This window comes from Tympanuchus pallidicinctus, unplaced genomic scaffold (assembly GCF_026119805.1).
Source record: "Tympanuchus pallidicinctus isolate F22 unplaced genomic scaffold, pur_lepc_1.0 scaffold8, whole genome shotgun sequence".
Lineage (NCBI taxonomy): Eukaryota > Metazoa > Chordata > Aves > Galliformes > Phasianidae > Tympanuchus > Tympanuchus pallidicinctus.
The window spans coordinates 30,303,348-30,319,877 of record NW_026294802.1 but is presented as its reverse complement, the minus strand read 5'-3'; positions in this window follow the sequence as shown (position 1 = coordinate 30,319,877).

Genomic DNA, 16,530 nt, shown 5'->3' with positions numbered 1-16,530 from the left:
CAGAGGATTTGTGGGGAAGAAGTATCCATGGGCATAAAGGCAACCAGGAACCACCATTGCCAATAGCAGCCTGTGAGGAGAAGTGTCCCAAATGTGGCCTCTGGCTTCTGGCTCTAGCAGCAGCTGATGTTGGGCCACCCTGATTTACCACATCAAGTTTAAGGCTGTGTCCAGAGTGCTAAACAGTAGAAAATTTAGAAGAAATTGGAATATTCCTTACTCCTTTTGACAACTAAATGAAAAAAGATAACCAAAATCTCTTTACGTGCCAGTCATAGACCTCTGAGCAGGAAAGCTGAAGAACTACACAGAGGAAGTTCTCTGCAAGTCAGCAAAGAGCTTTAATACTCGTGAACAACAGGAGTTGATAGAATGATTGTGAGCACCGCCTACTGGCCCATTAGTCTCTAACAGATTTTATGTGTATGAAAGTGTAGTGCTGAATGAAACTCAATGATTTGACCCCAAAGAGTGTATGGATTTAACCCAGAATCACATAATGGCCTGTGCTGGAAGGGACCTCAAGGATTATGAAGCTCCATCCCCACCACCACTCTCCAAGCTTCACCAAGGCCACCAACCTCCACATTTAATATTAGACTGGGAAAAGTGGACTAATATTTGATAAAGAATGCAGTTTGAAACATTCTGGGTGGATTTTGCTTGGTGCAGTGAAACCAAAATAAAGGTTTAAAAAGTTTCCAAGAGTGTTGACAGCTCACACTCACATTTCTTATTAAATATTGTGATTTTTAGTTTCTATTTTTACAGTGTTTATGTTACGTGGTCTAACTCAAATCATTTGTTACATATTTAAAAAAACCAACCAGTTGACTTGGAACATCCCAATGTTTTGGCATTTTAATTTTCGTAGAAGTGTTGGGGTTTTCTGCTCCCAGAACTTCATTGTTAAAGAAGGGAGGAGGAATTTGTCCTTCCCTCCACTTGGCAAGCAATGTGCATGTTCCTTTCTGTAAACAGCAGATTAATTTGAGCAGTAAGCAGCCCCCACTGGCTTCTGGCTTTTACTAACTGGAGGCTGAGGGCTCAGTACAACAAAAACTTGATTTGTCCACAGAATAGCTACACTGATTCAGCTGAAAGCTGAGGATGGCTTTGGTCCTTCTTAGAAAAAAAATTGTGCCTTTTTGTTGATTGTTCTTGCTCCCAACAAAGACAGAAGTGAACTGATCTCCCAAAGTGGGATGCTCAGAGATGTCCAAAGTGTGATAGGACTGGCAAGAATACAATACAGAGATTAATAATGAAGTCATTAAGGAATAGAGAAGTTCTGATGTGATGGTGTGGCTTTTAGTTTGAAGAAAAATGGATATGTAAGCTCTCATTTTGCTTTAAATTTCACCCTTCTTTTCTGCAATAAGTCATAAGTCAATTGCTTGCTGTGACTTCAGCAGAAAACAATCTCTCTCTTTACTTTCCTTCTCATAGACATCCTGGGCTCAATAGAAAGCTTTCTGACTTGGATCCAACTGTTTGCTCAGTTTAAGGGAAATTTCTGATTCTATTCAGTATTTCACAATGGCACCAAAAGGAAATTTACCAGCACAGGAACTCTACTTAACTAACAAGCTGACAGAAACACCCCCTGAAACAGAAGAGGAAAAGGGCTGTTGTAAGGCAAGGCCTTGTTGGGGGGTGAAGTGAAGAAAGATTATGCCAGAGAAGGAGGTGTCCTGCAACACGGGAATAAGAATAATGGAAAGACAGTATCTGAAGAATAACAGAACAAAGCAACATAACAAAAGCAAATTACTCAGTTTTTCCACCCGTTTCCACTGTCTTGCTTGCCTGTTGTATACTGAGCACCTAGACTCAGTGCAAGCTAATCCCGAAATCCACAGTGTCTTTGTTACTTGAGCATGTTTTCTTTTATGCCCGGTGTTATTTGACACAGGCACATATATACCTAGATGTATACATATATATATATAGGGGATGCTCTGAAAGTATTCCTCCGATTTTATTATGCTGGCCCAGTGCGTCAGGGGCAGACAGTGATAGTATGGCAGCAGAGACTGAACTTTCCCACCAATACTCCATTCCATTTTGATGCCATATGAGAGATGGCAGCAGAGGAGTAGTCTAACAGAGCGGCTTCTGACATGGAAGGGTGCACAAAGTGAAGGTGTATCACTGAATTCCTCCACGTGGAAAAAAGGGCACACCTGATATTCATCGACATTTGCTGAATATTTATGGAAACCAACAGTGGATGTGAGGGGCACCTCTGCTGATACAGACTTTTACAAACACAGCACACAGGCAGGCACTTGTTCATCGCTGGCAAAAATGCATAGCTAATGATGGTAACTACATAAAAGTAGTATTTTGTAACGGAGAATTTGTTTTCTCAAATGGTGTTATTGTCCTCTTTGTATCTTTTGTTGTTTCCATGGAAAAAGTATGAGACGTTACTTTGGAGCTACCTATGTATATCCAGGACAGACATATTTCTGAATGGTCCAAGGACAAATATTTTCTGTTACCATTTTCCAGGGCAGTGGTAGCTCCCTGTTACATGGCTTGAAGATGCTATGCTATTGCAGAGCTTTTCTCTCTGTCTTCTCCAGAATGTCTTGCTCCTGAAGCAATAGATGATGATACCTGTTCCAGAAAGTAGACTTGGGCCCCCAAGCTGTCTCATACTTATGTCCTGGGAAATTAACCGCAAGGAGCCACTGTGAAATGCTAGACCTGAAATTCCCACTCCAAGAAAAGCTGCAGATCACATGGTAAATAGCAAAGCTTATCTTACACTGCTTTAAGCTGCCTCCAAGCCTTTGTACGGCATCACATCATGTACATCTTCAGGTGTAAAGTAATGGCTGTGCTTCTCTGCTTTCCACTCTTCCCTTTCTAAGCCTTAGTTCAGATAAGCAAGAAAGTGCTTGGATTTTCTTTAAGTAACTCCTACTGTAGTAGCTGCAGTGTCCTGGTCACACAGGACTAAACACTAAGGGTTATTTTGGAGGGATTTATAGGTGGTCTCCTATTTCCTAAAAAGACATCATGCTTTTGAATTTCACATAAAACTGTGCCAAAGCTCTGAGAAGGAAGATTGTAGGACAACACATCAAGGAAATGGGGTTTTATTATCTGCCTTCCCTTGGGACATTTCTTATCAGTATGGGATTTGCACTTGACTCTTTTGAGTATCAAGAAGGCTTTCTACATCTCTCATGAGAGAAGGATCAGCACACTAACCAATGAGCGTCACACATCTCATCCATATGCTTTCTGTTAGATTAATCTTCTAAGACACCAAAGGCTCCCTAAATTTTACATCAAAAGGTCTCGTGTTTCATACAGTGAAGAAACTGATACAAGCAGTAGATATAGCAGTTGGTTTCTGTCAGTGCTCTGTGAATGAGTTCCTGATGCGTTCTGCACTGTCCATGTTGCACATGGGAGGACAGGTGGACAGGTGCAGCTGGCTTGTAAGCTCAGGGAGCATCTTTTGGGAATCAACATTAAAGAAATTTGATCCAGTTACAATGGTGGCAAAAACACAGTTCCATCCAAAAAACGTCCTTCTGCATTTCATGTCAAACGTTCTCCTATCTCCTTCTGAATTCAATTCCTCTCTTTGGTATTGCTTTGTCTGGATACTTTCCTCTGTAACATTTGCATGTGAAAAACATCTCTACCTCTTTCTCCTCCAGTTACTAAGGCACCAATATTCAGACAGACAGGCAGACAAGCATTTTGTTTCCTGCATGTTTCTGTAGCAAAACAAGTGGTCATGCCGGGCACTGTGGCTCCTCAAAAAAACCATGTTGGGTGGTGCTGGATTAGATTCCCATTCTAGTTCCCACCATGTATGTTTGCTTCAGAAATTCAGGTAAAATCTTACTGTTTGTATCCCTTGCAAAAGAGGCGTGTACTGAAAGTTTTATCTTTTTGGAGTGCAATCATTAAAATCTCCACAGCAAAGTTTGTAAGTAGGTTGGAGATTTGTCTCAAACTGACCTGAACAATGTAGTGGGGAAATGTCACTGAGCGTGTCCCATTCTTAAACTCTTCCCTACATATCTCTGGTCACTAACTGGCTAGCAGAACTCTTGAATTAATCCAGTACATCTGGTACTATGAATTTATGTTCTGTCATTAAATCTCTTCCCTCTGACCCAGAATCATTAAAAAAGTAGCTCTTTTTTTGTGCTTCTTTTCTCCTTCTCTTTCTTCAGTTGCTGTTAGGCAAGGGTGGAAGTCTCATCCTTGGTTGAACCTCTGCAGGTGGTTGCTGTTTTAAAGAATGGAGCACTTCATTTCATGCTTTCTGCCCATGACCTTTCTTCCTGGTCCTCTGTTTCTCACTGCACTCTTCGATTTGCTTCACCATGTATCATTTCTTGGTATTATGATTAATTGTAGCTTTGGGTAGAAACCTATAATTAAATACTTAAATAATGCATGACACTGTATGATAATATGACAGTATGATAGATCACAATAGATGTGGTAGAAACAATGAAGGAAATAGCTCCCAAGAGGTGGAGTAGGGTCACTCCATCTTTAACACTATTGATTCGTCAATCTTCTCATTAACAAAGTGCTATTACTGATCTTTACCAGAATGTTTGATAGGCTAACTTATTTCAGTCCTCTTGTGGAGACAGATTTCTAGAGTGTTACCTGCTAGAAAAGCTGTTTCAGATTTCTTTTTAATCACTTGCAGTTACCACTGAGTTAATCATCATTGAGTTACTCATGGTTGTTAATATTACATCAGCTACTCTAAGGGTAAAAGAAATTAAATTAAACAATCTTTTTGTTCACTTCTTTTGTTGCATTTTGTTTTGTTAAGAAAAGAACTGCACAGCTGGGGAGTGCTTAGATCCCTGTATACCATGATCACTATTCTTACTGTTGTTGATATCAAAGTACAACAGGAAGATCAACAAAATTGCTATTGCACTATGTCAGGTCCGACACTGATAGTAAATAACAACCAAAGAATTTTTTGTACAGTCTGAGATTATAAAGATGGAATCTTTATCTTTTATCATTTGAGAGACATGGGGACAGAGAAGTTAATTGACTTGTTCGGTATGTCACAGTGAGCCAAAGGCAACATGAAGCTGAACTCAGCCGCTGTCATTTCAAGGCTCACATACTAGCATAAAAAAATGTTCCTTTGCTTCAAAACCAACAAATTCAAAACAAAAAAGATTCCTCTTGGGTATGAGCTGGTAACCTCTAGTGTCCATAACTGGCACTGTCTTTGAGAGACCTTTACCATTTTGTAATAACTGTGGGATTTTGTTCTGTCCAGGGCTTGATTAATCGTGCATTTTTGTACTCTGATGCTAAAGCTGGAACTATCAATTTTATAATATGTTTATTTACTTTTAAAAAGCACATAATTTAGTTTACAGTAAGATGTGCCCTGTCCCTGATTTTTCTGCATTCAGTCACGCATCTGGCATGTCAGTAATAACTTTCTGCTTTTTCACAGTATCCGGATGGTCCTTCATATCATATGACTAATCTTATTTCTCTCGAGTCTCTCTTGACACAAATCTGTTGTTCTAATCCTTGCCCTTTGAAATGTAAGTTGTACAAACTCTTCAGTTGTGTGCAATCTTCTAAAAGCACAACGTTGTAAGTTTATTACTTTTCTAGCTTCAACTAATTTCCCTAAGCTTAGCCTGTTTCTCAACCCCACTGTAAAGTTTCTACTTTTTCTTTAAAATTCAGTTGAAAATCATTTATTGGAACAAAGAAAGGTAGTTCTTCATGATGAAAAAAATGTGGTCAAGAGAAGACCAAAATATTTGTGAACTTAAGAGTAAAATTGTCTCTGCTGACTTATCCAGTACAGGATACAGATTTTGGCTTGAGATTTTGATTATGCCTCTTTTGAGGCAGACATCCCCTGCTGATTTCAAGGGGAGTTTCAGGCATGGTGGGAAAGTACTTGAGTAGGGATCACCATCTGTAATTAATAAAATAATTTTTCTTCACGTTTCCTAAGTCCTTGGAACCATGTAAATGGTGCCAATGTCATAAATGAAGTATTCTTTACTCTTTGTTTAACACTGATGAACATTGTGTAGCCATTACATTTTCCACTTCAGTAAGCCCATCTGTAAAGTGAAAATAGAGAAGTCTGACTTAGCCGTGGGGCTTACTAACCAACTTCAGTTATGCTTCATCAATAAGACTTTCAAAAAACAGCCAGATTCCCTCTTTGAGGAGGGAGAACATATGTTGTATCAAGTAATAGTTGTGAAGGTGCCAGAAGTGAAGGATGCCATTGTAAATCTTTTTGCCTATGAAAAAAATTACACATCAGTGACTATCAACCCAAAAAGCCTCTTTTCCTAGATCCCAGCTCATCTTGTGCTCATGTACTTCTGGAGTGATGCTTACCATTTTCCCAGATTTTGCCATGAAGTCAGTGATATGGTTGATTTGGATTTTATCTATGGGCTGTGGTGCCATGTGTTTAAAACAGTGGCCATCCTTCGTATTTCATCCAGATTAACTAAACCCCTTTGCTGACATGAAAGTGTAAATAATTACTTTGTCTCAATAGTTCTCCTTCCACTTCCAGCATTTCAGAAATGCACACTTTATCATTCAGTGATTTACCAACCCAATGTTGAGAACTGAAAAGGAGGCAGACAGCTGTGTTCTTTACCTTTTATGACACCCTGAACTAGTTTCCTGTTCAATTTAATCTAAACTCAAGAATAATATTCTAGCTCCTTCCAAATTTCAAAGCTTTAACAACAGCAGCAATAAAATGGATCAAGGACACTGCCTTTTTCATGCCAGGTGAAGAAGCCAGAGACAGAATGGAATGGAGGTTGGCTGGGAAATCTGAGAACAGATAGGAATATTTCTGAGTGCAAACTATGGAGGAACCTGAAAATCTTCTGCAGTCTGATCAAAAATGTTCAACTGTGGGAAGCTATTTCAATGACAAGCAAAGCTATGTGAGTAGTTTGATATTTTCCACCATAAATGATGAAACTAGGAAAGACCATGATGACAATCTTGTCTGAGTCCCTGTCTAACACATTCATAAGTTCACCTACTTTGAATTGCAACAGATCACACCAGAGAAATCCACCCACCATTGATTTCATGTGAAGTCTTATTTCTAGGGATGGACGACCCCTTCAGATGATGGCAGTTTCAATGGCAAAGTGTCTTTCCTAATTGCATGGTGCAGAAATTACTTTCTGAGTTTACTGGAACAAGTTTCCCAAGGAAGTTATGGATGTCCCACTCTGGATGTGGCTCTGGGCAGCCTGGTCCAGTGGTTGGCTTCTCTGCCCATGGCAGGAGGGTTGAAACTAAATGATCATTGTGGTCTTTTTCAACCCAGGCCATTCTATGATTCAATGATTCTTCGATTCTATGATTCTATGATTTGTCTAAATGGAAATCCATCAGTGGCTCAGAGAAGCTCTTTCCAGTACCTATGCAAGTACAGAGGTAAAATTATATCTTCCCGTGTCTTTAACTGTCTATTTTCACAACTAATCTCTGAATTTCCATGCTTTTTGTCCTGACCAAGCAAGCACATAACTAATTTAGGCAAATAGAAATTCTTTCAACAATAGAGGCTGAGAGAAGCTCACATCAGAGCAGACTGTGCACCTATTGTAGGGTATAATATTGTATGGTGGAAGAAACCGAGTTAAAACAATGCATGAGAAGCCCTCCAGCTGAGCTTTGCAGGAGGTCCACTAAATGTCAAGCAGACATTATTTCTCCTTGTTTCCCTGGGAACTGTGCTGTGCCATGTAAATGAAGAATTCAGGGTTTAGGTGATTTGAAAACCTGGTTTTCCACCGGAATAAATCCAATGTACTGACTGGCAGCTGAGATAAAATCTGATGACTGCCTGAAGGACTCAGATAATGCCTCACGGTGTCTGTGGTTGCTAAGGCTCTCAGTTTCATGTTCTCCTTTCTTTAGTCATTGCTGAGAAACTACACTGGAGCAGGGACCTTCCAGTACTGGAGTGAGATTCTCTTTGTTTATGTCTAATTGATCCAGTTTCTAATTCATTTACACCGTGCCATGGTTACCACACCTTAACTGGTTGTCAGTAAAAAAAAGCAGTCCTGTGGTTTGCAGCCTTGGGATCTGTCTTCTGCAAGCCTATGTGGATCAGTATTAATTATACTACATTCCCCAAAGGGATGGTCTGCTTCCCACATGGTCAGGGAAGGGACAAATAGATCTGGAGGACCCTGTTATCCCTCTGGGTCTCATGGCACTAGGCAAGAAATGGTGTCAGCAGACACTTGCCAAAGGCTTCGCTTTCCTTCTAAAGGATGCAGAGTTAGCTCAGCTGAGTCTTCTGAAGCTGTTTAAAGCAAGGCTTTCCTGTCATATGAGCTCACCTTGTGGTACAGGTGAGGGCATTTGAGCTGTATTTGGCAGAGGTGGAGGTACGGCCAACATCACAGCACAGACACAAAGAATAGAGAGAGGTGAGCGCTCTGTGTCACCACCAGCTGCTCCTGAGAGGCTGGGAAAAAACTGTCTTCTTGCAACCTGAAACCACTATGCTCTCTGTGTTGACCAAGTGCTCCATCAGACCTGGAGATGTGACCAGTTGCCAGCCTATGGCATGAGACGGAGACAGAAAGAGGACAAGAACTGAGCGTGGCTGCTTAAGGGAAGAAAAGAGAAAATAGAGACAAGAAAAGATATGGGAGGATTAAAGACTAAATACAGGAGTTTTGAAATCTTCAAGGTTAAACATTTTTTTAAAGGTGTTTGGAAACAGTTCCTCTCCACAGAGCTCTTCGCAAGTCCAGGATAAAACACTGTCCTCTAAAGCAGCAGTGCCATCATTTCTCTTCAGTAATTAAATAGCACCAGAGGCTTCTTCTCTGGTTTGATCTATTAAGGAATGTCACTTGATGTTCTCAGACATACCAAACATAGAACTCTACCTCCGCGTTGTTGCTTTGTTGTTGTTGTTCTTTTGTTTTCTTGTTACTTTTTACATTTCCTATTTCCTGATCTGTATTCATTGTTATCAATTCATCCTCTCATTCATTTCTTCTCTTAAAAATGTGCTCGGCTTCTTTTGCTTTCTTTCCAAGTCAGGTTTTGTAACAAGCACAGCCTTTCTTCCCAGTTGTGGTACTGTGGCTTTCTTAGCATCTAGTGAAATATTCTTAAATATCTCCTAATTACCAGCTTGCTTTTTAGAGTCATCTCCCAGCTGACTTCAGTCAATTGTTTTCAGTTTAGTAGAAAGTTGGCCCTTTTCAGGCCCTGAGGATGTATATAGTTTACTTCTTTGGACTCTATTCATTTACTCAGAGCAAAGGTAATCAAATCATAATCGCTGACTCCTAAGCTACCCCACCTCCAACTTCTGTGAATGGCTTCTGTGTCAACAGAAGGGCTGAATGTCTTCCATTCTGGATATAGTATTTGAGCCTGGATGTTGTCTGTAATTCTCTTAAGTGAAGGAAAATCTCATATTTGCAGCATGAGATCCTTGAAACATGTATTTCTTCCTTTCTGAATACTGCAGACATGTCCTGAAGGAGTCAATTGCCATTCAACCCCCTGACCTTATCAAAACATGAATTCTATTGCCGTGGAAACAGCATACAACTTTTCTGACCACCCACCCCTTGTGAAAATCAGGTATTATTTTTTTCAACATCCAGCACAACTTCATATGCTTTTGTAGGTCTCTAGAGTTGCTTGTACAAAGCAAAGCATTCTAGACAAAAAGAGACTGACCTTCAGGATCTGTAATTGTCAGAAGTCCTCTGAAGTTACTTGAAGAAGAATTTCAATGCTACTAGTAGGTTGGCAAATATAATGCTATATGGATACAGTGTATAGCCAAGAGCTGTAAGTATGTTTATAAATCCTTAACTCAAGTTATGAGTAAGCATTCATTTTTACACGCAATCACCATCTTACCATAATCATAAACTATCCAGTAAAGTAATTGAGATGCTTTTTTTTCTCTTTTACTTGAAAATTGTGAACTCTTTCATTCCCATCAGGTAAATAACTGCAACTCTGTCTCTCCAGTCAAACCTTCTTGGCAGCAGTTTTGCAGATGGCAGGCATTGGTACATATCAACTTGCTGGAAGCAGCTTTGTCGTAAAGGACTTGGGAGTCCTGGTGGACATCAGGCTGAACATGAGTCAGCAATGTGCCCTCGCCACAGAGAGGGCTAGTGGTGTCCTGGGCTGCATTAGGCAGGTCAAACGACCCTTTCTCTTTAGCGAGAAGGGATGAGGCCACACCTGGAACGCTGGGCACAAGTCTGGTCTCTCAGAACAAGAAATGGACATACTGGGTAGATTCCAGTGAAGGGCCATGAAGAAGATTAGAGCATGTTTCCTACGAGGAAAGAGAGCTGAGACCATTTAGCTGTAGTGGATCTGGATGAGAAAGAGGAAATTTTCTTCACAGCAGCCCACGTGGAGAGGTGCTTTGGGTTTGTGACTGAAACACTGTTGATAACACAGCAGTGGTTTTGAATTTTGCTGAGCATAACCTGCACAGTGTTGTGGCTTTTTCTTTCTCTGGCTCAGCCCTCACAGTTGTAGATCAGCAAGAAGTTGGAGGGTACTTTGCCAGGACAGTTGACCACGATTAGCTCAAGAAATATTCCCTGACATACATCATATTCAGCTGTTGGAGCTCAAGAAAAGGAGGAGAAAGTGAGGATACTTGTGGCTATGGCATATGTCTTCCCAAGTAACATTCTATGGTATGGGTCCCTGCTAAAGAGGAGGAAACTAAATATTGGCCTGCTGGTAAGAAACAGTGAGTAAGCTCTTTATTTTGTTTTGCTTGTGAACACAGCTCTTGCTTCACTTATTGTTCTGTCTTGATCCATAAGTCTGGATGAAGACTGAGTCTCTCACGTGGTAGCAAAGTCTGAGCTGCAACTAATGGACTTTTCTCTTCTCATGGAAAATAGCAGAGAACAGAAAAGCTATAACCTTATTAACGTTAAAAATTGAAGTTAAAAATATTGAAGGCCCAAAAAGGAAAGAACTGTTATGTCTTGGTGATCAAGAGAGCATTGAAGTATCAATGCAAGACTGAAACCAGTGTTTAGGTTCCACCTACCATCCTGTGCTTCGAGTTTAATCAAATGTGTTTTATCTGTTGCTTTTTCCATGCAGCTACAGCTGAGTTCTCCCTCTGCAAGCACTATTCTGCCTCATGGGCTCCTTGGTTATAAACCCAGGTACAGTTCATTCTCTCTTTATGTCTGACTTTTTACTGTTTTATCTTATGCAAAATATTAGAGGATACGGACAAGTCATTTTACAATTACTTGTACGTATCTGTGGTTTTAGCAGTGGGAGCTAGAGAACTTACTAAAGGATTTGTTTCCTAGCTCTTTGTTCGTAGCTCAACAGTTGCTAAAGTGCCAGCTGAACATTGCCCATGCATATAGCATTTCTATTTAAAAGCCAAAACGAATGAATCACTTTAAGGCAGTGAGTTGTGGTTGTTTTTCATTTTAATTCTATCTGCTGCTGAAGGATATGCTTTTGTGTTCTAGTGAAACTCTATCTGGATTTATAACATGTATTTTAAAGAGGAAGGTATATGTTTTCTAGGCATGTGTGTGGTTGGTACAGTCTTCCTGGCTTTCTACAACTGAAGTTATTACTTCCTGGGCTATGAAACACTGCTCAGCACACATAGCTTGTTGTGACCTTCTGTTATGACAGAAATGTGTATACTTAAGTCTCTCCTGGAGATGTGAAAGGATGTTTTTGCTTTGCTTTATGTGCTCTTCCAAAATGTGGTTTCTGATTCAGATACACTGTTATAATGAAGTACGTGGATGTAAAATAAAAGTAGCCAAAAGACTGCACCATCCTGGGGAACATGCTAGAGATGGACATTTTGGGATCCTTTTCTGACTGTCCATGTAGTTGTGATGCCTCTGTGTGCTGTGCTGCCTTCTGGAGCACAGCATGGGAGTCAGTGTTAAGCACATTCCAGTTACCCAGCGCTGTGGTAGGTCTTGTAGGCATTGGCAACAGATACAGACCCAAGATTGGGTTTCCTCTAAGAGATCCATGTTTCTCCCCTGGAGGTAGAAGCTGTGTATGTCTTGCTGCCAGGTAGCATAAAAGAGAGGTAAATTTTAAGGTAAACTTGGGACCATTCAGATATGGTTGAAATCAGCACAGAATTAACTATGGAGATTTATCTCAGATTTGGGGTGTCTCTGAATTTGGGAAAAATGACAAACAATCCCAAAGACCTATTTGCCCTTCTTTGTCAGTCCACCAGAAAAGTCAAATCCCACTTCTACATAAGACTTCTGCAAACTGTCCTGCTTCTTCCCCCAAACAAAAAATGCCCCAGTGGCTTCTATAAAGAAATGTCTCTGTTTCCCTGGGCTGTGTCTTTCTGAATACTGTCTTCAAAATAAAGTTCAATATACAAAGTTCACCTATAGGATAGAGATGAAGCCATTTCTGAATATGTTATACATGCCACGTTAAGAACACCTTTGCCAACCCTGTCACAAAGGCCTGGGGAGAGGAGAAGAGGAGCACAGTGTCCTTTCCTGATACGTAAATATTGTTGGATGTTTGTCTGAAGTACTTGGTTCCCTCTAATTGCAGTTTTGACTCTAGGACTAAAGACTATTTGTTTAGATTTCTAATCCTGTTCATTCTGTTATAGAATTACACGCATTATTCCAGTCGTAGCAGGGCAGTCCATAGCTTCTTTACATACCATGTAGCCAGCCCAGCCTTTTTGAAATCAAAGGCTTGGGGCTTATTTTGTTTATTTTGCTTCTTTTAAGTAAAGAGACTTTCCAAACAAAATGCCAAACAAATTTTCCTGTGGTCTTCCTAGATTTGTTCTGCTTCAGTTAAAGAAAGATGTAGGACAAGCTAAAGTCTGTTAAGAAACAATGGGAAAAACAGAATAATCCACTTTTTCTGAGTTTAGGAGCTCTCTGAACAAAAGCAGCAACCTCTTAGGGTTTGAATCTGGACATCCTTGAAGTCTGTGTCTGACCTCACCTCCCAGAACAATGAATCCCCTCACAAAGCAAGTGCCAACTGTTAGCTGAGTGTTCATTTGAACTTCCTCCAGCTTGAGAAGAAAGGGAAGCAAGAAATTCCTCTTAAGATGCCAGCGGGTCTCCTGCTTGTGACTGGCAGCTCTGAGAGATTCCAGATGGCTTAAGCCCTTCTTTTGAACATATCTTTTGATCTCATTTAAATTTCCTTCTGATTTCACCTGCTCTGTGTTTACCGACTGGAGAATATACAGGTGGACATATTAATTCCACCACACAGTACAAATGGATTAAAGGGAATTTATGTGCAGGATGGAGTGGATGTAGTACGGCTAATACAGCTCCAGCTCTACTCTGTGATTTATGATTCTGAAACCACAGTATAATTTTAACAGACAACACAAACAAATGAAAAACCTTCTCCACCCCCACTGTGTGTTTTCCAAATGAAATTTACTCTTCAATCTGGCAGTCACCTAGAAAGTCAAGCAAGTCCAAGAAACTTTTTTAGAATTAACTTTTATGATCATGCATTTTATCCCATTCCTCGTTTACATATTTGCAGTCCTCTTTCTTCACAAATACAGACAAAGCCATCCTTCAAGATTTCAAAGTAAGTTTAGCTGTTGGACTTTTTCCATAATGAGTAGTAACAAATAATAGCACTTGAGCTAATGACAGTAGCCTTATTACATTAACACTGTAGTTGAATCCACACTTGGTGGAAGGGGGCAATCAGGATCATGCCTAGTATGGCCTAGATGCAAGAAGATCTCAGAATCAAACAGATGGACAGTACTGATGACCTCGGTCCTCATGAAGGTGGAGCTCAGTGTGCAGAGACAAAGACCTTCATTATCTGAGACAGCACGTACCTTCATCTGAGAAAGGATATTCTTGCTCCATTTAAACCGGTGTTTGTAGAATGCTTCTTAACTTCAGTGTAGGTAGGCTCCCCATCTGCTTCTCAGCTGTGTCAAGTGTGGTTTCTGTGGAGTACTTAAGTTCAGAGAAAGCTGTTTCACCCTTCTGCCACATCACAGAGGTGCACGGCCATGGACTTCAGACATCAGTTCTTGGAATATGTGTTTGTACATCACTTAGCATTGTCTCAGTCCACAGAACTGCAGTTAAAATAGATATTTAAATATTAAAGCTACCAGGGACTCGGGTAGTTGTCTATCAGGACTGTCCAAGATACGAGCACAAGTTCAGTGATGCAAATGGGAATGGCAGAATCAGAGAAAATCAACTCCATCCCAGCCCAAACCAGAACAAGTGTTTTTCAGGATAATTTCACCCAATTGTCAGTATTGTCCAGTTTTGCAGATGTACACAGGCCCTGCACCATATTACTACTTCAGGCTTTCACTGATCTTGGTCGCAACTGTGATTAGAGTAAGAATAGGCTACCCACGGCTCAGATCTTGGTCTTAAAAAATACATGCAACTGAGAAGATGAGATTTAGGGTTTTTAGGGTTTTAGGGTCTAAACCTCAAGGTTTAGAATAATCAAAAACCTCTGGAAAGGAGTACAGGGGATGACACTACTCATAGAAAATAGATCTGAAAAATCTGTACACAAAGGTTTGTATCTACTGTGCCCCTGTGCTCTAGCAGATTATTACATTAGGGCTAAAAGAAATTGAGTTCACCCAGCAACCACTCTGGATATGCCCTATTTTTGCCTTCTGTTTTGTTGTCCCAGAGCTTCACTTTCCCCCCACTCATAGTCCCCTTTCACAATGCAGTGTTTCAGGGCAACATCATCAAGAAGTGCACTTAATCATCCGTGTCATTTAAAATTATTAAGTGGAATAAACTGCAGAGAAATGCAGTCTGGGCAGTTGGAACAAGTGAAAACCCCCTGCCCTTGTCTGAGTGCATTCTGCTTTCTCAGATAGTGTGCACACATGCAGTTCTATGCCTGCCTGTCCACCAGACTTCTTGCTCTAATTTCACATCTCCTCCACTGCTTGCATGCATCACTTGGTGTTTCCTCTGGAGGATGGTACTGTCAGGGCAAATGGCATGGCAGACACTGATGATGCAGACTAGCCAGAGTACACATTGCTTAACAACTCTTTTGTTACTTAAGTAAAACCCCATTTGTGTTGTGCTTCAGAAAGATGTGAGCTTTCTCCAGCCACATGATTCATACCTGCTGGAAAAATACTGTTGATTTTCTAACCAAGTAACTCAAACACACTGAGATTATCCAGTCTGACCATTTGCTTCAGAGAAGTTTCATTGGACCAGAGTAGATGTTTGTAGCTGAGAGTCTTCCTGACGCCAAATCTAATTAAAGGAGAGAAACAGACACTTCCACAGCCTCATTCTTCCCATCTTAAACAAACAAACAGAGCAGTCACCGCAGCAAAGGGCTCCACTGACTGAAGATGGAACACGTGGCGACCAGCATACGTGTAACTCCCTGCCTAACATCAAGTGAGACGAGACGTACCATTTATTGATGGCAGCCACACTTGTTCCTTGTCTTGCCCCAGGGGGAAGCCAGTGAGAATGCCACTGTTCTCTTATTTTCACCCAGTGTGGTGCCCAGACTGGCTTGGTGCGAGGCAGCTGGCGGCAGAGAGCTGGGCCTGCAGCCATTCCTGTGGCTGGAGCTGGAAAGGCCTCCTTGGCTGTGGCATCCACTCACCCATTCACAGCACTGCTGAGTAAAGCCAGGCACCTCCTCTTGCTCCCTTGGGGGCTGAACAAACTGCTTTTCCAATTTTCCCAGCTCACACTGCTACAGCTGCTGAGAGTTTCTCCTCTGAATAGAACAGTGTCTTTGTACTAAAGCACCAATACAGTGTGAATAGGTGAAGTCCATAATGGTCAGTAAAGGGAACAAGTAATATTCCCACAAACCGATTCACCTGAAGCTTGCTTGTGCTTTTTTCCTTTTTCCTTTTCCATTTAAAGCTGCACTGACAACACAATTACATCAGCTAGACAGCTACAGGTTCTTTTGACTTTATTACGGGAAGAAAAAGGGCTTTCCTCTATTTCCCAGTTCCAGGGGAGCTTGTCAGAGTAACTAGGGCTTGAACGTTCAGACCACAGAAGATAAAGAAAGAATTTCATTATTGGACACCTTATCTCACATCTCTGGCTTTCAGATAGAAAACATGGTGACAGTGTCCTTCCTGCACATGCCCTCAGTGTAGGCTTTGGCCTGCAGTTGGTATATGCTGTTGGTTTTCAGCCTTGGAGAGACAAGTCTAGCAGCAAATGTATCTCACCATTTTGTTATGATGGATAATAATCCAAATGTTACAGGCATCATGGTACAGCTTAAAGATCGGGAATTTTAAAACACAGACATGAAAAGGAAGCACTGTTAGCTATGCTGTGAAGCAGACCTGTCTCCCAGCTCTGGAGTATGTTGGTAGTAAAGCCAAGTGAATTTTCATGCAATGTTCCAGAAAAACACTCACATGTTGACTTTTATGGGCTTGAACATTCTGCATGGCATGGAACTCCT